Consider the following 19,150-nt stretch of genomic DNA (forward strand, 5'->3'; position numbering starts at 1 on the left):
TTTATTGTAGGTCTTTTCATCAAGAAGACCTAAAAGTCCTCTTTTTCATTGAAGTCCCATTTTTTACCCTGAAAGATTATATGCAGTTTTGCTGGATGGGTAACTATTGTAATCCCAATTCCTTTGCCCTCCATAATATCATATCCTAAACCCTCCAGTCCTTTAATGTAGAAGCTGCTAGATCTTGTACTATCAAGACTGTGGTTCCACAGTACTTGAATTGTTTCCTTTTGGCAGCTTGCAATATTTTCTCCTTGACCTGGGAGCTCTGGATTGTTTTTATAATATTCCTGGTAGTTTTCATTTTGGGATCTCTTTCAGGAGGTGATAAGTGGATTGTTTTGATTTCTGTTTTACCTTCTATTTCTAGAATATCAGGGCAATTTTCCCTGACAATTTCCTGAAAGATGATGTCTAATCTCTTTTCTTGATCATGGTTTTCAGGTATTCCAATAATTTTCAAATTATCTCTCCTAAATCTATTTTCTAGGTCAGCTGTTTTTCCAAGGAGATATTTCACATTGACCTCTATTTTTTTTATTCATTTGGATTTGTTTTATAGTGTCTTGATTTTTAATAAAGTCATTAACTTCTATTTGTTCAATCCTAATTCTTAGGCAATTATTTGCATCAGAGAGTTTTTGTACCTCCTTTACTATTTGGCCAATTTAGTTTTTCAAGCTGTTGACTTTTTTTTTTATGACCCACCTGCATCACTCTCATTTCTCTTTCCATTTTTTTTCCCCTCTACCTCTCTTGCTTTATCTTCAAAGTCCTTTTTGAGCACCTCTATGGCCTGAGACCAATTAATGTTTTTCCTTGAAGCTTTGGATGTAGGAGACCTAACGTTGCTCTCCTGAGGGTGCACCTCATTCTTCCTTGTCATTAAATAAATTTTCTATGGTCCTCACCTTTCTCTGTCTGCTTAACTCACCTGTCTTTTACTTGACTTTTTACTCCTTAAAATGGGGCACTGTTTCCAGGCTGCAGTGTCCCAAGTTTCAGGGGGTCTCAAGTGGTATGATTTAAGAAGGAACAGGTTTTTCACTCACCAGGCCTGTTCCTTGGTCCATAGAAAACCCCAGGCCAACTTGCTAATTAACTAGACAGCAAATCTTTGTGTGTTGTAGTTGTTAGCTCTGATAAGCCTGTGCCCCTCCCCAACCTGGGCCACTGCTACTCAAGCCCACTTCCTGGTTTCCAGCAGGGGTGAAAAACCCAAGTTCCACCTCAGCAGCAGTAGAGATCCCTGTAATATCCCCTCTGCCAATCGCTCAGCCCTCTTACCACACCATAAGCTTAGTTCCAGACAACAATGGCATTGCAGCTGATTCAGAGACTCCAGGGGTATTTTTCCCTGGCTTGGCCTGTCTGGGACTGGATCTGTGTCAGCATGATTGTGGGTTTGGGTTCCACTCCTGCCCCAGCACAGCAGCCCCCTCATGCTGACCTTCTAAGCCATCTTTGGCTGGAAAATTATCTCAGTCCATTCTTTTGTGGGTTTTGCTGCTCCAGAAACTGTCTTGTGACATTATTTGGAGGATTTTTGTAGCAATTATGTTGGAATTTCCTAGAGCTTACTACCTTTCCTCTGCCATCTTGGCTCCATCCTGGAAACAAAATTGACGATGATGTATTTTCAATAATCAGAGCAGACAGACATGAGATGAGAGCACCCAGAACTGAAGAGCACCATTGGATTGCTGGAAATTTATATCCTTTCTCACTCTGCATATTTTAAATTAAAATCAACCTTGAAGAGAAAATCCCAAATTCCAGAAAATAAAAAGTGACATATGATAGAAGAATAAACACACCAAATGTTTGGACATCAGTGAACTACCTTCTGCCTTTTGTAAAGGGTTATAATCTTCAGTGGATCTCACAAAACCAACAGTTGTCAAAGCCAACAACTTTGTTAGATTCTTGATCAATGCCTTTTGTTTTACCTCTGACTGATCTATGACTTCTAAATCATTCAGAGTTATATGACTGTGGTTCTTCAGGATAATGGGGCCATTAGCTTAATGCCTAATGATTCAGTCAGATGCCTCAAGAGATTGATTATCCATGAATGATAGACCACGCATGAATATAAGGGCTATCTTCCCTAAACATGAAACAGACAAAAACATTGGCTATATATTGCATTTTATAATGTTTGTTCAGAACCCTCCCACTACCCCTCCCCATATTGTATAAAAACTATTCCCATGGCTTTGTTCCATAGCTTATAAGTGGGTAGTAATGAAAAGAGCTTTGGGGTCACGGAACCTAAATCTGTTTTCTGGTTCTATTCCATGCTCATTTTCTTCCAGATGGAGTCCTCTTTTTCACTTAGGATCTCATGTCTCTCATCTCAAAAGTAAATAATTTAGTTGAGGGAATCTCCTAGACAAATTTATGATTATCTGAAATATAGTCTATGAAGGAAACTTTGTGACTATCTCATTCATTCCATGTGAGCATTTTGCAAGTTAGGAAACTGAGGTCCTAAAAAGTGTCCTAGAAGTCTTAAGATTCCATAACTAGCAGGTGTTAGAGCCTAGTCTGGGGCTCTTTACATAAGATCACACATTATAAAGGGTCATTGGAGTTCAGGTTTCATATTAGAACCAAATTCATTATGGGATGTTGATTATGAGTCAAAAGTAAAGCCTATGACCACTCAGGGGAGAACATAAAAGAAAACAAACAGCTGAAATAGTAGAAGTTCTTTGTTACACATCAGGAAATAATGTTGACAAAAGTTTACATACCATGAAGTCAGTGAATATGCGAGCTATCAGGATAGAGTCATTATTAAATAATTCATTTTATTTTGCTTTTGGAATATGATATTCCTTTTTATGGCAAGGGTAGAAGGGTGTTGACCTTCACAACTATGTGCAGGAAGAAGTGGCATATGCTTTCCCAGAAACATAGAGCAGAACTGGAGTGGACATATTACCTTCTTATGCGTGGCATGGCTACCATAGTTTGGCCAGCTCCAGTTCTCTGTATACATGCATAGATGGTGTCATCAAAACAACATATGGATGAGAATGAGGAAGCCTGGGTTCTATTCTCAGTTTTCTTACTGTGTAGAGTTGCTTGATATATTGTCTTATTTTTCTCTGTCTTCCTACCCTCTTAATTTTCTGCCTTTTTCTTTTATTTTATGTGCAGGCATATGCAGTCTTTTTGGGTATATATGTTACTTGTATGTATGTATATGTGTGTATACATTACTTGTATATATGTATGTATATGTGTGTATGTGTACATGTGCTCAAAAATTAATGATTTCTGGTTCTGTTGCTGTCACTATAGTGGTTTTGAAATGCTTATTTTGAAACAGAAAGGTAAAGCTTGATGGCATAAATTAAATGGAACCACCCTATTTGAAGTGATATTTTCATAAGATAATAATATATACCAGATACTCTCATTTCCAAGTCCCCTCTCAACTTAAGGGATTTCATAAATGTAATCCTAGAACACAGTAAGGATAGCAGTCTGACTTATAGCAAAGGATGATTCTGTAGAAGGGAATAATTTTGCAGAAAAATAATTAATGTGTTTAACACCTTCTCCAAATGATATACAGTGGGAGTTGGCCATGTGGGCCTGGAATCCAGGAGACAACTTTGAGAGGAACATCTAGGTTTGGGAGTCACATATATACAGATATTAACTGAGGCCATAGTTACTGACGAAATAATATGGAGAATACATAGAGAGAAGAGAGAACATGGCCCAGAACAAAGCCTTGAAGGATTACTACATTTTGGAGAAAGAAAGAGTGATTGATATAGTTAAGAACATTTAGAAGAATCAGCCAGTTTAGAGCAGTACCAAGACAGGTAAATAATTTCACGGAATCCAAAGAAGAAGACGATATGCAAGAGGGATCATGGTCAAAGATGTCAGAAGTGACAGAGAAGGAAGAAGAATTGGGGAAGAGAGCAGGTAATCAAATTTAGCAGGTAGAACATTCTGAACATCGAAGAGAAAGAATTCAATAAAGTAATGGCATCACAAGCCAGGTCGCAAGTTGTTAAGAAATGAAATTAATAAAGTGCATGTAATGCTTTAGGAGACGTATGCTAGGCAATTTAACTTGTAAGGGAAAAAAGATATAAAATAACTGGAGATTTGGGTTTTTTTTTTTAATCCTGAGGAGAGCTGGGTATATTTATAAGCAACAGAAGCAAATATATGATTAAGGAGAAATTTAAGGTCAGTATGGGGAAGGCATACCTGCCTTCTTGTCCTACTGCCCCTCACACCTTGCCATTTATCCACCACTGTCTGTGCATGCATACACACACACACACACACACACACACACACACACACACACACAGGAGATAACACTAGAGTGAAGGCCCTAACACATTAAGAGAGATCAGGAAAAAACACTGGAAATGACCTATTAACTAGAACTCAAAGGAAGTCAGGAGGTAGAGGTCAGGAGAGAGAATTCAAAAATCCCCAAAGACTCTAAACCAGCTAAAGATGCATTGGACTGTATTAAGAGAAGGGCTGTTTACAAGCCTAAGGGGCTGAGAATCTGGCTTGCCTGTTTTCTGGTCAGACCTCTTTGCGATGACGGGTGCGTTCTGAGTCCTGAAGTTGAGGAAAGCCTTGACAAATGAGTTGATGTGCAGAGGAGGGCAATCAGGCTGGTCAAGGGCCTTAAGAACTTGCTACTGAATCCAGAGAATTGAGAGTGGTCATTACGGGCCAAAGGAGCCTGATAGGCACTCTCTGGTACTTGGAAGTCAACCTCATGCCCAAATCATTGCACTTCCTCTGTTTGTCCTGGGAGGGCGGCGACTGAAGCAATGGGGGACTGAGTGCTCAGAAGCTTCCTCACGGGGAGAGCTGTTCAAAGGACTTGGTGGACCTCAAGACTTTAGTGGTTTTCCTCTTCCTGAATGGCTTCAAGCAGATGCTGGATGCCCTCTTCTTGGGCATATCATAAGAGGCATTTGGACATGTGTATAGTCACTGAGGTCCATGGCTCATCTAAAATTCTGTACTTCAATAAAGCTGGCAGACTTTATTAAACTGATAGTGAAAGGAAGACTATTTCCCCAGAGAATGTGATCTATCTGGAGAAGAGGGAGAGGGGAAAGGCCTGGTGTCCATAGTGATGACCAACACTTGATTTCAATGTAGTGAAGCAGAGTGGAAGGAGAGGCAGATAAGAGAGAGCAATGAGACTTTAAGACTGTAGAGCTGGTCCAACCCAGTGAGATCTAGGGGAACATCTCCTGAAGAGGCTTGAATGGGATATGTATGGAAGATGTAAAGCCTGGGGTGGGATGAGCTGAGAGGGGAGATCCTTTTACTTTAGGTGATACTGGTGTGCATATTGAAGTTCCCAAATGGGCAGGAAAACGTTGAGTCAGAGACTGAGGCAGTGAGTCAGGTTTAGAACAATTTGAGCAAGGAAGAAGGATGACATGGAGGCCAGAGTGCAGCAGAAGCAAAGGCTAGAGACAGGTGACAAATTTGGGTAGAGTAGCCCTAATGGCAGAAGAAAAAGGTCATTGAGTTGTGATATCAGAGGGATGATCCTGAAATATCAGTGAGGAATGAACAGTGTCATACTTCTCTTCCCAGGACCCACGGCAATGGAAGATTGTTCAGGCCTGGGACCACTGGATACTAAAGAGATTGATTTGAGTTATAGTGTCCCCAGGAGTTAGCCATAAATAGCAGAGGATGGCAAGTGTGTGGTAAAGACATTCAGAAGAAGAGCTTTCTGAGAAAATAATCTATCACACTGGGGGTTAGCCATCTGCTTGCAATTCCCTTCTTTCTCCAAGGAGATGAGAGCTTCTTAGGAGGAGGGGTTGATCAGGTTATATCCCTCTATCCTGTGTAGTAGCATGATACTTGATGTTAAACAGATGTTCGATCAATGGGTATTAAATGGAATGGAATGACATTGAAGAACAGTGTAGAGTATCAAACGACACTGGATCTGCAGCTGGGGCTTTTCTACTTACATGGTGTGCAGAAACTGGCTTTCCTACTTACAAGCTGTATGATCTGGTGCAAATCGCTGCACTTCCCTGGAGCCTAGCATCCTTTTCTATAAAATGAGGGGGTTGGGCAAGTTGATCACTTAGGGCCCTTTTAGCTCCAATCCTTGTGAGGTTACTATGACGACACTCCAACAGAACAGGCTGAGTGGTATCATTTATATATGATTGCCTCACATAAATTTGAGCCCAAAGATATTGAAGTAGAGCACCCTAGATATGACTTGAGAAGGGTGAAGAGTTCATGGCACTCAGATAACTCCACCATCTGCTCCTATGCACGATTAATTGTCTAAAGTCAGCAGTTGAAAATATTTTCCATTTTCCCTTTGGCATGGGTAGATTTTTTTCTTTCATTTACTTTGAGTTGAATTATTATACCACTGGCATGAGATTTATCTTTAGCTCATTTTTTCCTGTCTTGCAAATTTGTATGACTAGAAGCAAAGTTTGCCAATATAATCATTTTACAGGAAAGTATCCTTCACTGAGAAACTGTTAGCGGAAGTGAAAACTATTGAAAACTTCAACTGCATTGACTCAAATTGTGGAGGCCAGAGAGTTCTTCTTTTTCCTCCATAAAGTAAAATGTGATAGACCAGGGAGATGAGGGTGAAAATTTCCCAGAGAGAAGTATCTTTTATGTACTTCATCCCACCTGTTATGCCTTCCCTCTATTCCTTCCTTCCTTCCTTCCTTCCTTCCTTCCATTGGAATGCTTAGCCTGAATAATTTGAAACATTTGAAAGTTAAGATGCTGGATAATACACTAAAAAGCAAGACATAATTCTGATAGATTATTAGATTCAGGGACATGGGGATAGCATTTTAAATATCTCTTTAGTCTTCATTGCATAGTAGTCAATTTAGACATTACTGTTGAACAAATGACCATGACTGAAAGACAGTTTTTAAAAATATGAATGGATGTTATTTCAAAGAAAGGAAATAGATTCATTCTGGGTTCCTCCAAGAACACATCCAGGGCCAGTGGAGAAACTACAGGGAGTCATGTTTCAGATCAGCTATAAGGAATGATGTTTTTCAATTTGACTTGTATGAAAATGACATGGGCTGTTTCACAAGATAGTGATGAATTCATTGATGGAACATTCAGGAGAGGGTTGAGTGACCACTGGTTGGAGCGTATTACAGAGTTTATGCTGAGTGCCAGGTTCTACTAGAGACACAGATTGGATAGAGACAGTGTGGTATATTTGGAAGAGCCCTGCATTAGGAGTCAAAGGATCTGGGTCTAAAGTCTAGCTCGGGTGCTTTGGACAAGCAAAGTCACCTCTTGATGTTAATTTTCTTGTCTATAAATGACGGGATAGCCTAGATTCTGTTCATCTACTCAAGATATTAGGATCTTTTATACATTCTCCTAAAGAACTCAGCATGTTCCCAAACCTACATTTTAGGCCAGATCATTTTCTATATAGCCCTTATGTCTTCCAGATCAAATTCTTTTATAGATAGCTTTAAAGCAGGACTTTAATTTTCTTTTATTAAAAATTTGGGTTTGTGACAATTTCAGCATCACCTAGAATTCAAGAGTATATGTATGTATTCATTTATGTATATGTATATGCTTATATTTTTATCATGAAAGTATTTTATTATTTCTTGTTACATGTAAAGATAGTTTTCAACATTTGTTTTTACAAGATTTCTAGTTCTAAATTTTTCTCCCTCCCTTCCTTCCCTCCCCTCTTCCCAAAGACAGCAAGCAATCTGATAGAGGTTATATATGTACAATCACATTAAACATATTTCTGCATTAGTCATGTAGTGAAAGAAGAATAAGAACAAAAAGGAAAAATCTCAAAAAAGAAATGAAAAAAAATGAAAAAAGCAGAAAAAGTATGGTTCAATCTGCATCCTGATTCCACAGTTCTTTTTTTTTTCTGGATGTGGAGAACATTTTCCATCATGAGTCCTTTGGAATTATCTTGAATCATTGAACTGCTGAGAAGAGCCAAGTCTATCCCAGTTGATCATCACACAATGTTGTTGATACTGTGTACAATGTTCTCCTGGTTCTGCTCACTTCACTCAGCATCAGTCCACTTAAGTCTTTCCAGGTTTTTTATTTTTCCCCAGAAATCTGCCTGCTTATCACTACTTACAGCACAATAATATTCCATTACATTCATATGCCACAACTTGTTCAGCCATTCCCCAATTGATGGGCATTCCCTCAATTTCCAATTCTTTGCCACAACAAAAAGAGCAGCTTTAAATATTCTTGTACATGTGGGTCCTTTTCCCTTTTTATGATATATATGCTTATATTGAAACTTCAACACCCATATACATTTAAAAAATACCAGTTCCCTCTAAACAAGAGTCTAACAAAGTATAAAGTCTCTTATTTCCTGTTGTACAGGAAAATATGGTCCATAAACTCACTGGCATGCTCAAGGAGACAGGAACAGAAGATTATTTGTGTGAAGGAATGTCTCGAGTTTCTGATATCACTCACATACCGGACATGCCTCTCTCTGCAATACCTTTGTCTTCACCCAAATGCTCTCCACTGTTTTTCCCCACTAGAGTGTACTTTTTTTTTAATTTTTATTTATTTATTTATTCATTTATTCATTTATTCATTCATTCATTTATTTATTTATTTATCTATTTATCTATTTATTTATTTATTTTGCAGGACAATGAGTTTTAAGTGACTTGCCCAGGGTCACAAAGCTAGTGAGTGTTAAGTTTTTGAGGCTGGATCTGAACTCAGGTATTCCTGTCTCCAGGCCTGGAGCTTTATTCACTGTGCCACCTAGCTGCCACTCCCTAATATCTTTGAATGTAAGAGTTATAAATGCTCTTTGCAGGCAAGAGGTTCCTCTAAGTCAATAAGCCCATGCTATGAGGAACCCTGTTGTACAAACACCAGGGCTCTGGTGATCAAACAGTCATCTTTTCAGTAAGAGTCACCAGTTGGTGCGTGTTGCCTGAAGGATGCCACATGAGCTGAAAGCATTTGCTAAAGAGACATAATAAACTAATGATTGTTTATATTTTTGAATACATAGCTCAGCACAGAGAGAGCAACAGCTGGTGTTTGTCAAATTAGGTTTTCTTCCTAACAGAAAGATTCTCACCAGTTATTCTCTTGTTTATTTAACATACTGTGCCATCTTTGAACTCTAGAATTATACCCTTTAAAGATTTATTCTTAAAGTCATATAGAGCATACTAAAGCATGGATCTTGCCCTATAGGCCAAGGGCAAAATTTCAGTGTTAAATAATGTCCTTTTCTTTATAAAAAAAGTAAAAATTATGTAAGTCCCCTTTTTATTTTTAATGAAATCTTTCCTAACAGGGGCCACTGAGCTCACCATGAAGGACAAAGACACTTTTAACCATGGGGTAATAAAAAGAAGGAGGCATGGAGGGTCTGGAGCCCTGCAGGTTTCTCAGAGCTCTGCCACTGTCAAGGCCATTGCCCCTTCGAGTAGGTGATTTCAGATCTACAGGCTTCAATGTCTTATCCTAGAAAGTAAAGAGGCATGAATTAGATACTCTCAAAATGGATTCTCTCCTGGAATGAGAAATCTTCAAGTTAAAGTCAAGTTTATTGAAGCAATATTGGAGCAAAAGCACAATCATCATGTTGTTTGAGTCATAATTTGAAAAAGATTTAGACTTTGAGCCAAACCTGACTCAAATTAATAACATCCTCTCCTTTCCCTTTGTTTTCTATTCTCCTCCTTCCTTCTCTTCCCCTGAATGAAGAAGGAGACCAGTTGGCCAACAAAGCCAAATGTTCTCAGAATCCAGTAGCAATCTCTTCTCCATAAAGATTCCCTTCTTGAAACATTTTTTTTAAGGAAAGAGAAGTTGTAACCTCTACCCTTTATTCCTCATTTCAAGCTCAGTTTACTCAAACAGTAGATAGAAGCTTTTAGAATAAATGCTCTGAGATGTTGGGAACTTTACTCCTTTTCACATATGGCCTATGGATGGCTAACATCACTCAATCTGGTCACAGTCTACATGTGAGTCATGAAAGAAGCCCAGAGCCAAGGCTGAGATCATCCTCTTTGCTGCAGGTTGTTGGGTAGGGGACGATGACAATGTAAATGGAATTGTTTTTGTTACCATCATCATCATCACGAGCACAACCAAGACCAGCACCATCATTATCACAATCATCATCTTCATGCTCATGCTCATAATCATCATCATAATCACTGGTTGAAATTGCGAACAATAAATCAATTCCTATATCTATATAGGTTTAAGTTGGTCAGAGTTCCATTACTAGACCGGCTTTGTGCAGAGGGCAGAAATATACCAACAATTGTGTGCAGATTTCAGGTGAATGACTATGATGACATCATAGGGCCAAGATGTACAGAATTGGTGGCTTTGGTCCAACATTTCACTGTATTACAAACATGATCTTGGGGTTGTTTTCCCTATTCCAATTAAACATTTATTATTCTCCATATTTCTACCAGTCATATCTATCCACTATTACGCCAGTTTTACCACTCTTTCCTAGTTGATGGTAAATGAATATTGTTTCTGGTTTCTTTCAATCTTCTCATTTTCTTGGAAGTCAAGTCATTTTAGCTAAAAAAAAAAAAAGAATTCTAAGTTTCCACAATTTAATTGGTTGAATTTTTGTATTCAGTATCCTAAGATCATAAATTTATAGTTGGAAGGAACCTAACAACAGTGGAAAGAGAGCTGGTTTTGGAGTCAGAGAACCTGGCTTTAAAATCCAGATTTGCTCCTTACTATCTGTGGGCCCTTGGGTGAGCTGCAGCTCTCAACTCCCTAATCTAGAAAATGGAAACAGACTACATTTCTTTACATAATAGAGTCTATATTTCTACTGTAATACAATATAGTCTCTGGAACTGTGATCCCAACTCTCATTTATACTGAAAGTTCGGCTCCTCAGACTAAGTCGAGCTACATCTTCCTTTCAAGTATCTAGGGTAACTAAGGAGCTATGGAGTTTTAATTAATGTTGTCTTCTCTAGCCTCCATGCCATTGTGCTCCCCATTGTAAATCACCAATTAATATCTTTTCACTATCACAGATTAATCAAGTGAAGGAGTGCTTATCCCTCCAGTATCACTTAACCTAATTAGCTTTTTCAATTGCATATTTAGTGAGAAAATAGAGCAAGAACTGGAATATCAATCCATCCTCCATAGTGAGGACTACATTTTCACCTACATTACCTTTGTTCCTGAAGAGAGTGGGGCAGCTAGATGGTGCAGTGGATAAAGCAATGGCCCTGGAGTCAGGAGGCCTTGAGTCCAAATCTCACCTCAAACACTAGCTAAATGACCCTGGGCAAGTCACTTAATCATCCCTATAACCTTAAATATCCAGTACCATCCAGAAACTAGGTATAGACCAACATCTCACGCTATATACTAAAATATGTCAAAATGGGTACATAATTTAAACAGAAAGGGCAATACTAAGTAATAGTTTATCTGTCAGATCTATGGACAGAGGAAGAATTTAGAATCAAAGAAAATACAGAGAGCAATACAAAATGTAAAATAGATAATTTTGATTATATAGAGGTAAAAAGTTTCTGCACAAACAAAACTAATGCAACTGAGGTTATAAGGAAAGCAGGAAACTGGCAAAGAATTTTGAAACAAGAATTTCTGATAAAGATCTCATTTTTCAAATATGTATGTGTGTGTGTATATATATAAACTACATCAAATTTATAAAAATACAAATCATTCCTAATTGACAAATGGTCAAAGAATATAAACAGGCAGTTTTCAGACAAAAATTCAATGCTATCTATAGTCAAATTAAAAAAATGTTCTAGATCACTATTGATGAGAGTAATGCAAATTAAAACAAGTCTGAGGTTTCATCTCACCTATCAGAGTGGCATATATAACAAAAAAGGAAAATATTTTATGTTGGAGCTTATGTGGGAAAATTTGGACATTAATCCACTGTTGGTGGAGTTGTGAAAAGATCCAACCATTCTGGAAAGCAATTTGGAACTATGCCCAAAGAGCCATAGAACTGTGCACACCCTTTGATCCAGCAATACCACTGCTAGGTTTATATCCCAAAGACATCACCAAAAGAGAAAAAAAGACCTACTTGTACAAAAAGACTTCTAGCAGAATTTTGTGGTTGCTAAGAATTGGAAATCAAATAAATGCCCATTCATTGGGGAATGGCTAAACAAGCTGTGGTGTATGATGGTGATGAAATAGTACTGTGCTACAAGAAATGACAAGCACGGTGATTTTAGAAAGGCCAGGAAAGACTTATATGAACTGATGTATAGTGAAGTGAGTAGAACCAGTATTACATTGTGCACAGTGCACAGTGCACAGTAACAAAAATATTGTTCAGTGAAGATCTGTGAATATCTTAAATATTTTCAGCAATACAATGATCTGAGACAATACTAAAGGACTAATGATGAAGCATAATATCCATCTCCGAAGAAAGAACTGATATTGATTGAACACAAACTGAGGCATACTATTTTTCATTTCCATTTTTTCTTTTATTTAAGTTTTTTATACAAAATGACTAATATGGCAATATTTTACATATTTGTATATGTATAACCAATAACTGATTGCTTACTGCCTTAGACAAGGGGTAGCAGAGGGGGAAAGGAGGGATAGAATTTGGAATTCAAAACTTTAAATAAGACATTATTAATTTTTATCTTAATAATATATTCTTTTGCAGTTACATATAAAGATAGTTTTCAACATTCTTTTTTTTTTGCAGGGCAATGGGGGTTAAGTGACTTGCCCAGGGTTACACAGCTAGTAAGTGTCAAGTGTCTGAGGCCAGATTCGAACTCAGGTACTCCTGAATCCAGGGCCGGTGCTTTATCCACTGCACCACCTAGCCGCCCCCTCAACATTCATTTTTATAAGATTTTGAGTTCTAAATTTTTTTCTCTCTCCCCCCCAAGATAGAAAGCAGTCTGATATAGGTTATATATGTACAATCACATTAAATATATTTCCATATTTGTCATGTTATAAAAGAAGAATCAGAACAAAAGGGGGGAAAAACTCAAAAAAGAAAAAAAAAGGTAAAAATAGTATGGTTCAATCTACATTCAGATTCCACAGTTCTTTTTCTGGATGTGGAGAGCATTTTCCATCATGAATCCTTTGGAATTATCGAGATCATTGCATGAAGAGCTAAATTTATTAGTGAAGAGCTAAATCTATTACAGCTGATCATCGCACAATGTTATTGTTACTGCATACAATGTTCTCCTGCTTCTTCTCACTTCATTCAGCATCAGTCCACTTAAGTCTTTCCAGGTTTTTCTGAAATCTGTCTGCTTATCATTTCTTATAGCCCAATAGTATTCCATTACATTCCTATATCACGACTTGTTCAGCCATTGCCAAATTGATGGTCATTCTCTCAATGTCCAGTGTTTTTTGCCATCAGGACAGCTGCTAGAAATATTTTTTTTTTTCCCTGTGGGTCCTTTTCACATTTTTTATGATTTTTTTTTTATTCAACCTAGTGGTGGTATTGGTGGGTCAAAAGGCATACACAGTCTCATAGTCCTCTGGACATAGTTCCAAATTGCTCAGCAAAATGGTTGGATCAGTTTACAACTCCACAAACAATGTTTTAGTGTCCCAATTTTTCCACAGCTTCTCCAACATTTATTATTTTCCTTTTTTTTTGTCATATTAGCCAATCCTATAGGTTTGAAGTGGTACCTCAGAGTTGTTTAATTTGCATTTCTCTAATCAATAGTGATTTAGAACATTTTTTTTTTCATTTGGCAATGGATAGCTTTGGTCTCTTCATCTGAAAACTGTTTGCATCTTTTGACCATTTCTCAAATGGGGAATGACTTGTGTTCTTATAAATTTGATTCAGTTCTCTCTCTCTCTCTCTCTCTCTCTCTCTCTCTCTCTATATATATATATATATATATATATATATATATATATATATATATATTAGAAATGATGCCTTTATCAGAAACACTGGCTGTAAAAATTTTCCCCAGCTTTCTGCTTTCTTTCTAATCTTTGCTCCATTGCTTCTCTTTGTACAAAACCTTTTTAATTTCATGTATTCAAAATGATACATTTTGCATTTCATGCTATTCTTTATCTCTTATTTAGTCATAAATTATTCTCCTCTTTATAGATCTAAGATGTAAACTATTCCGTCCTCTCCTAATTTGTGTATGGTTTCACCCTTTATGTCTAAATCATGTACCCAAAGCATGTTTACTATTTAAGAAAACAAAACAAAACAAAAATCCTGAGCAATCTCCAGCCATCCTGATGTATATCTTTCCACTGGACCCAGATGGCTCTGGAGGAGAGAGTGGGGTTGGTGACCCTGTACAGCCCTCCCTCACTCAAATCCAACTCAGTGCAAGTCATGATATCACCCCGATGTCATGGTCCTCTTCGAGAATGAAGGACAAAAAACAAGAACAAATACTTGAATGAGGGAAAGACTGAGCTCAAACTTTGTGTGGTTAATAAGAATTCACTCTAAGAAATTCAATTCTGAATGTAGCCAAACTGATGGATGAAGTCACTCTCTTAACTGGAGCAAACAGTATCTCAGATCCCTGGTTCTTCACTCCTAAAAGCATTTAATTTATGAAACATGATTGCACTCTTGATTAAACAGAAGTGGAGCTGGTAAGAGATAGAAGGGTCCATGACAGACATCCAACCTCAATCTTAATGTAAAGCATGGATTCCTTCTACAAAACTCCAAGGAAAGAGCATCCAGTTTCTCTTGAAGAAAAACTTCCCATGACCATTTGTTTCTTCATGTTCTATGGAAGCCAAATGAAATTTAAAAAGAAAGAAAGAAAAACCTCCCAACTTTAAGAGAATTATATTAGTATGTGGATGAGGAGAGAATTGCTTCATTCCGAATGACTTTTTAGAAATAATTATCCAGATGAACCAGCAGTCTGCAGTCTTATAGATCCATATTGATAGAATAAGTTATTGAGGATATCATAAAGTACTTCAAAAGAAAGAAAACAAAAAAGTCAAATGCCTAGAATTTTATCGTTAAAGGATACATGCTAAAGGAACCTATGAAATTTTTTTTACTTTGGAATTTTAGAAGTTAAGTGGAATTTTGCTATCTGTGGGAATTCTTTATCATGGTAGGCCATTGTAGTACCAATTTCCTTGCCCCAGAACAAAGGTAGCAATTGAGCCTGGCAGAGTGGGAAGTAGGAAGAAACACAGAGCACAGAGGGAGGGGGAAGGAGGATCAGATGGGGGCCTTGTGGCTGCAGACTTCAGAGATCATCCCAATGGCAGTTTAATGACAAAAATGTAGGCACTGTCTTGTGCAGTAGAAAAAAAAAGCAAGACCACTGTCATTTTGCTTACTCTTATGTAACCTGATTGGTCCTCTGAGATCATTGCCAGCACAATGCCCAGTGCTCATTGTGTAATTCTTCCCCAGGGAGGATTTGGAGGACCAGTAGGTGTGCTTGCTGGGAAGGAGTTTATTTTCTGGCGATAAGGGGGACACAAAAACATTTTCCAAGTCCCCCAAGATGGAGGGCATTCTCTTAGAAGTCGCTCATGAGATAAAGGTTTTGTATCTCTTCTCCCTGGAGTTCCCAGAATAGAGGTGCTCCTGGTAGTGGGCCACAGAACATAATATGAGTGAAGGTATGAGGCAATTCTCCCTGACCTGGGATATAGATTGGTGATTAGGAAGTATGTGGCCTCACCTTTGTTGTGCTTCTCATATGCCAGATACTATTCATGCTTACATTTACCTTTTTTCATTGAAAGACTCATTGTGAAATGCAATGATTTGGCATCAGTCACCACACAGACCTATTCAACTAGATCTGAGGCTAGTCCTTGCTGAGACTCTTACAGGTTCAGTCATTCTTTCTTAGGGAACTGTTATATTGTTTGTTGCACATTGTTGTTCTTCTTTTCTTGATTCCTTTTATTTTTTCCACTTTATCCTTTATTGTTGCCTATTATTATAATTTTTGAATGCCAGACATCTGAATTGACCAATCAGCCTTGAAGTCATTGAAATGGTGAAAGTCCTTTAGAATGTTTTAGGCACCTACCACCTATAGGTGTCATATGGTAGGAACAATATTCAATTTCCCCATGCAACTTGGCTTATTTTTTCCCCATAAATGGTAGAGGGATTGTCTTAATCTTGGTTGGCTTGGGGTGGGGGTGGGGGGAAGATTCAGGCTACTGATATTACTTCCTAGTAACCTGAGTCCAAATTACCCACAGGGAGTCCTAGAAGCTCTTTGATGCTTGCTTGGACAATCACAATGAACAATAAGAAAAAAGGAGCTTTGCTCAGCTGATTCAACTGGAATTTTCCTCAGTGCCTTTCCTTGGTAAATATTCTCTCCTATGATAGATAAGTAAATCTATTTTATAATAAGGGGTTTTTATTCATCGTTTTTAAAGCACTATAATTTTCCACCGCATCCCTTCTCATTCCTCTCCTGCAGATCCATCTCATTTTATGAATATACATTTCTTAAAAAATAAAAGAAAAAGAAAAATTACCAATCAAAATATTGGTAAAGTTTAAAATTAATATATTGATTTCCTACATCTGCAAAGGGATTTTGTGGGAGAGTCTTCTCATATTTTTTTTTCCCCTTTTGAGCTATGCTTGGTTCTTTATAGTCTTGAAAGAGTTTGCTTTTGATTTGTTCATGTGTGTATTTTCTTTCCACTTACAATTTATTAAATGAATTGTGTATATTATAAACTTATTGGACCTTTCAAAAAGGGTTAAGTGATTTGCCCAGGGTCACACAGCTAGTGTCAAGTGTCTGAGGCCAGATTTGAACTCAGGTCCTCCAGAATCCAGGGCTGGTGCTTTATCCACTGCACCACCTACCTGCCCCAACCCCCCAACTTCTTGGATCTTCTTCCTACATTCTGCATCAATTTATGTACATCTTCCCATGCTTTTCTCCATTCATCATATTCATCCCCTCCTACCAGTAAATATAATTGTAGTAGTGATTGACTGACATATGGGTATCTCATTTTCTTTCATTATTGAGCACAAATACACAGGGGATTATCTGAGTTAAGTCTAACCCAAAAGAGCTGTAACAGACCTAGAATTTCCTGAACTTTAATTTAATTAAGTCTTACATGCTATGCTTCTAGATAAGTTGGCAAATTATTATGGTATTTATTAATAGTATATTAATAATTGGGGCAGCTAGATGGCACAGTGGATAAAGCAATGGTCCTGGACTCAGGAGGACCTGAGTTCAAATATAGCCTCAGACACTTGACACTTACTCACTGAGTGACCCTGGGCAAGTCACTTATCCCTCATTGCCCCACAAAAAAAAATATTATAGTAATAATTTGGAAGAACAGCTATAGTAGAGTGCCCAAGAAATCAGTGCTGTTCAAAAATGATCACATGTTACTTGCCAAGACAAAACCAGGAACTCTATGAACATAATTACAAAACACTTTTCACACAACTCAAATCAGTTCTAAATAACTGGAAAAAATATTAATTGCTCATGGATAGGCTGGGCTAATATAATAAAAGTGACAATTCTACCTAAATTAATTTCCTTATTCAGTGCCATACCAATCAGACTACATAAAATTTATTTTATAGAGATAAAAAAAATAATAACAAAATTCATCTGGAAAAACAAAAGTTCAAGAATATCAAAGGAAATGATGGAAAAAAATGCACAGGAAGGTGGGCTAGCTGTACCAAATCTGAAGCTTTACTACAAAGAGGCAGTCATCAATACTATTTGGTACTGGCTAAGAAATAGTGGAGGATCAATGGAATAAGCTAGGAACAGGAGACACAGTAGTAAATGACTTTAGCTTGCATTGTGTGTGTGTGTGAGAGAGGGGGGGGGGCAATTGGGGTAAAGTGACTTGCCCAGGGTCACACAGCTAGTAAGTGCAATTGTCTGAGGCCGGATTTGAACTCAGGTACTCCTGACTCCAGGGCCAGTGCTCTATCCACTGTGCCACCTAGCTGCCCCAGTAAATGACTTTAGTAATGTACTGTTTGATAAACTCAAAGCCTCTAGCTTCTGGGATAGGAACTCAGTATTTGACAAAAACTGTTGGGAAAACTGGAAGAGAGTAAGGCAGAAACTAGGCTTAGACCAACATCTTACACCTTATACTAAAATAAGGTCAAAATGGGTACATGATTTAGGTATAAAAGGTGATACCATAGGAAAATTAGGAGGGGAAGGAATAATTTACCTTTCAGATCTTTGGAAAGGAGAACAGTTTATGACCAAACAAGAAACAGAGAATATTATGAAATGCAAAATGGATGCAGAAAGTCGGGAAACATTTTTTATAGCCTGTACTTCTGATAAAGGACTCATTTCTAAAATATATCAGGAACTAAATCAAATTTATAAGAATTCAAGTCATTCCCCAATTGAGAAATAGTCAAAGGATATCAACAGGCAGTTTTCTGATGAAAAAATCAAAGCTATCTATTGCCATATGAAAAAAATGCTCTAAATCACTATTGATTAGAAAAATGCAAATTAAATCAACTCTGAGGTACCACCTGACACCTATCAGGTTGTCTAATATGACAAAAAAAGGAAAATAATAAATGTTGGAGAAGCTGTGGAAAAATTGGAAGACTAATGCATTGTTGGTGGAACTGTGAACTGATCCAACCATTCTGGAGAGCAATTTGGAATTATGCCCAAAGGGCTATAAAACTGTACATACCCTTTGATCCAGCAATACCACTATTGGGTCTTTTTCCCAACGAAATCCACAAAAAGGGAAAAGGACCCACATGTACAAAAATTTTAATAGCTGCTCCTTTTGTGGTGGAAAGGAATTGGAAATTGAGGGGATGCCCATTAATTGGGGAATGGCTGAACAAGTTGTGGTATTTGAATGTAATGGAATTCTATTGTGCTGTGAGAAACAATGAGCAGGCAGATTTCAGAGAAACCTGGAAAGACTTGTATGAACTGATGATGAGTAAGATGAGCAGAACAAAAAGAACATTGTACACGGTATCATCAACATTATGTCTTGATCAACTGTAATAGACTAGATTCTTCTCAGCAGTACAATGGTA

At 37.6% G+C, this 19,150-nt stretch overlaps 1 protein-coding gene across 1 annotated transcript in view; it reads left to right on the forward strand.

Annotated features, from left to right (window-relative positions):
• TCERG1L (transcription elongation regulator 1 like) overlaps positions 1-19,150 on the forward strand; it is a 358,337-nt gene that overhangs the window by 28,219 nt on the left and 310,968 nt on the right. The window lies entirely within an intron of this gene.

The sequence above is a fragment of the Dromiciops gliroides genome, chromosome 2, assembly GCF_019393635.1.
Source record: "Dromiciops gliroides isolate mDroGli1 chromosome 2, mDroGli1.pri, whole genome shotgun sequence".
Taxonomy (NCBI): Eukaryota; Metazoa; Chordata; class Mammalia; order Microbiotheria; family Microbiotheriidae; genus Dromiciops; species Dromiciops gliroides.